This window comes from Hippocampus comes, unplaced genomic scaffold, assembly GCF_001891065.2.
Source record: "Hippocampus comes isolate QL1 unplaced genomic scaffold, H_comes_QL1_v1.1 scaffold112, whole genome shotgun sequence".
Taxonomy (NCBI): Eukaryota; Metazoa; Chordata; class Actinopteri; order Syngnathiformes; family Syngnathidae; genus Hippocampus; species Hippocampus comes.
Genome location: NW_017805841.1, coordinates 2,309,308 through 2,314,238, shown reverse-complemented (window position 1 = coordinate 2,314,238; position 4,931 = coordinate 2,309,308).

Sequence of the window (4,931 nt, the reverse complement as noted above, 5' to 3'; positions counted from 1 at the left end):
GGGGGGGGCATAGAATTTGAAAAATGTCGAGTCAAAGTCATTAATACCTTATTTTCTAATGCAGTTATTTTCCTCAAAGTCATACCAAATATCCAGCTGTCAAAAAACGGTGAAAAAATGCCCGACCAAGTTTTAACGATGCAAAAATTGCATTCACATTTAAACATACAATGCTGTGATACACGAAAAGCAGTGCAATGGTACCTAAATGTAATAACCCAGATTATCTGCAATTCAAGTCAACATCAACCTTCCTGAATAGAAATGCCATGGATCCATTCCACAGCCCCATGCCCCAACCCACCAAAAAAAAAAATCTCCAGTGTTGAACTTGAAAAACATTGCTAGCAGTAAAAATAGAATAAAGTCACGTGTAATGAAATGAACAGTTTTTCTTTAATTGCTAAAGGGAAACCACAAAAATCACTTTAAGTGAATTTAATCTTTACTGAATTTAATCTTCTCTTCTTCTCTTTAGCTTGCATTATAGTCTATCAGTTAGTGATGCTTCAGTATGGAATATTATTGGAGAAAAATAAGCAAAAAAGGGAGAAAGTTTATTATTCAAAAAAACTTGTGAAATTGGATTATTTGTACGTCAAGGTTTCACTCGTAGTGTAGACGTATCACACTTAAATGCTCTTTTGGGTCTCGTCATGAGTGACATTTCTTCCCATCGGATCAATTAAATATTAAAACGTGTGATTGTGAATGGAGCTTTCTCCTTATAACACCGAACACATACACATGCCAATGCGCGCACGCACACACACTCACACACACACACAGATCATTAGTCGATTTAAAAGGGAGAGATGGCCTCGTGTGACTGGTCCCGGTTCGTTTCATCAGCGCTGACAGTGGACACGTCGTCTCACTTTTTGTCTCTCTGCGAATAGCTCGCTCGTCCCTCAGCGTGACATTTAGCTCTCATCTTCCGTGCCATCATTATCATCACCATCATCATCATCATCATCATCAGTGTCATCATCATCATCAAGTGCCGTTCTCCCAATGTTCACTTCTAGGACCTGCATCAATATCATGTGGATAGGAAGACGTATGTAAATGTGCACATTTCACTGTGTTACAGTAAAAAAGAAAAGATGTATGTGTATTAAAGTTGACTGTGATGTGGTGAATAAAACAAAGAAACGTATTTTCGTGAGGATCTCTACTGACCAAATGAAGAAACATGAATTTTTCATTGACTCTTCAACCGCTGAGATCGCACTCTGCTGACAGCTTCAAGTAGCCTTAAAGTAGTCTTCAGCCCTTCCAAACTGTTTTAGTCAAAGTTGACATTTGGTACCCATAATAATACCCTAATTGTCTTTCTTTTTACGCTGGAATTTGATGACTTTCTAGAGTGAAGCAAAACGCATAAAAATAAAAAAACTGGGTTGAAAAGAAAAAGTCATTCTTTTGTACAGGCCCTGTAAAATGTGTCTACAGTGAAGCTGTTCTGTGTCGACTAAAATGAATTTGGAATTTGCCAGGGTGTGTTAAAGAAACAAAAATGTGTTGAAGCGCAAAACCGTGAAACTGTATGTGCCATAAATGTGGCGGTAGCTGCTCAATGACAATAACAGCATGGAGCACACCCAGAAAATGAGTAAACGCTCACCTTTCTCCCAAATAAATTTTTCCAGATTTTTCTCTTCTGCTCTTTAGTAAATAATAAACAAAACATGAGTTTCATTTACAACAAACACCCATTTCTTACCATATAGTGCATCGAGAAAATTTGTTTTTTTTAAAGAAACATAGCGAGCACAATATTGACTTTGGCTCTATGTTTGCTTTTTGTGACACCTCCAAATATAAAACAACAACACAAGATTGAAAAAGGGATGCCTGTGAGCTGCCTAAACTTGTCCTACTTCCAACATGTTGGCATTTGTCTCCCTGTCAATGATCAATATTCCACAGCACCAGACACTTTAAAGCGGCCAAGGACTTTCTGTATAATTGCACACCTAAAGTTGTACTACAAGTACTGCTACTGCTAATTTTAAAAATGGTGCAAAGATTATTTGCACCAACTGCACAACCGTCATGGTATTGTATTGCATCAGTGATCACTTTATCTCTGCTCGATACTCCGCACATTGTTGCCCAGCTGTCATTGGGTGGGACAACGGTACCTTTACATTACGGAAAGTCTTTCAATACTTACATGTCACGTCCTTGTTTATCAGAGTTGCTTGTTACTGCAATACTAGTGTAGCCTGTAGTACTCGAGACAAATTCATTGTGTGTTCTACCTACTCGGCCAAATAAGATGATTCTGATTCTGATTAGGATTCTCATAATCAAAATGACAAGATGTAATTCACCCCCTAATCTTTATGGGCTACTCAAAAGCTGTGCTGACATCAAGTCCAAAGTGATGTAATGCTGCCATCTATAGGGATCAATGAGTCATTACAATTGTTTACAAACCTGAATTTCACAGACAAGCTGGGCGGGACTTCTTAAAATCATAATTGACCAGTATCGGTGGCAGTAAACGACTGGATTCCAACTTGACAAATATAAATATCCTCACAAGTGAATTAATGCAAATTTGATTTAAACAATTATGATGACATTAATGGGGAAAACTGACGTGGATGTAAAAATGAACAGCACAGTTTGTAAAGACTATGTTACTTCAGTGCTGCATTTTACACTTTGCATTGCCAAATGAACCCTCTGGTATATGATATACTGCCAGCGAAGTCAGCAGTAATGTATCTAAATGGAACGATGAATGAATGAGTGGTCAGGTGAACTAGGGGTGAGTGTGCAATGTGAATGAATACAAGAGATTACAAATGAGTGAATGACTGAGTCGTGTGTGTGTGTGTGTGTGTGTGTGTGTGTGTGTGTGTGTTGAGTGATGTGCATGAATCGGCGGTGTGGCCGCTGTGCTCTTGCTGCTGCTCTTATTGTCAGAATGCTGCTGCAGACCGCCTCATATCATTAATCAATTATTCACCACAAGACTGTTAATATTTCATGAGCGAGGCTGCTGCGGTCAATTACTAATGAATTGTGCTCATAGTCAGAAAGCTCTGAGGAGACCACAAATCGCACAACGCACACTGGATTTTGGGGTGCGCGGGAGTGTAAATATTCGTACGATTTTTTTTTCTCAAGAATTGTGATTGCTTCTGTGACACTTTTACAGTTTTTAAGTAGTTTTGTGTTTATTTCCAGGAGTGAAAATGACAAATGTGAGCAGATGAACAGTAGACAGGTCAGTGCATGTCCTGTGAAGTGTGTTAGCCATGCCTGTGTACACAAGTTAATTACAAGACCCCCTGTTTGGAGACCCACGCAGAGCCCAAAACAATATCACTGACAGTACCGCTGTACAGTACAAACTATAGTGCAGTCTTGCAAACACAAAGATTTTCACAACTATTTTCACAAACGACATTGGGTTAGGTTTACATTTCGCAAGCTAGGAGAGTGGCAACTTAAGATGGTCGCCGATGGCTTCACTTCTCCCAATGGTGAGTAAGTGGCATTGTTAATCCATTCATACTGTACAAAAGTATGTCAGAGTAACACGCCTCATCCCACCCCGTCCATCGCAGGATTACATTCAAGATGAATGAAATCTGCAATACAGAAAATGTTCCTCAATAACAACACCGGGGCACACAGTTTTACAAGAGCAGCAAGCTGGTTGACCAGTACGTGCAAGTGTCAATCATTGGCTGTTGAAGTGTAATTTGTAATTTGACTGTAATTTGTTTGCAATTGGCCAGTTAAATTGAATTTGTCTTTTAATGACTTTTGGGGGAACTTTGATCCACTTGACTACATCACAAGTGACTACTAAAGCAAAAGTCGATGGGACTTACAGTAACAAGGCCGAATCGCCAGTCCTACAAAGATGGCTGTTATTACACTGACACAACATCTGATGCACTTCGGAAACAATAGGCCTCTCTTATTTGTGTGTGTGTGTGTGTGTGTGTGTGTGTGTGTGTGTGTGTGTGTGTGTGCGTGTGCACGTGTGCGTGTGCGCGCGCGCGCGCGCGACATCCATCTCGTGGGCTGCAGACGAAGGTTGTGTGAAATGAGGCGCTGCTAATGCTATTAGCGCACGGACGCAAACCATCTGTGGGGAATCGGGAAAAGCGCGTGGACCGGGTGGACCTACTTCCTGCTCCATGAACTGGAGATGAGGCGAAACACACACACACACACACACACACACACACACACACAAATATATAGTACTCAGTAGTGCCATTTGGTCTTCAAATGGTCTATTTTTATTGACTATCATCGGTATAGCTTCCTACATTCATGTCTTTTCTTTCTTTCCTTTTCTTTCCGTCTTTATTTATTTTTTTTCCCCCTTTCTGTCTGTAGGGAAGTATTGGGCACAAAGCCCCCTCGCTGAGGGACCCTTACTGGACAAAGCTGGCTTTCTGGAGCTCGCTGCATTTATGCATGCCATACAGACAATGAGGCCCTTATTTGAGTGGCCAGCATCTCGCTTGCTCGCTCTGGGATGCGGTCAGGGGAAAAGCTGTGACTGACACTGTGTGTGTGTGTGTGTGTGTGTGTGTGTGTGTGTGTGTGTGTGTGTGTGTGTGCGCGCGTGTGTGTGTGTGTGTGTGTGTGTGTGTGTGTGTGTGTGTGTGTGTGATTGTGTGCGCGTGTTTGCGCGCGTGCACTTTCCACTTCGTGCCTGCACACATACGAGTCAGAAGTGTGAAGTAGATGCTTTTAGTCCCTCCCTGATCAATCACTGCCTGATCACACGCAGTTTTCCCTTGCACAGCGTGGTAGCACAAAAGAGGCGGAGACAAAATTAGCATCACAAATCAATCACGCTCAAGTAGGCAATGATTCTTTTGAGGGACTGAGAGCTCAAGTGAGCTAAATCCATTTTTGTCATTTTATAGGAGAGGGAGTTTAAAGTT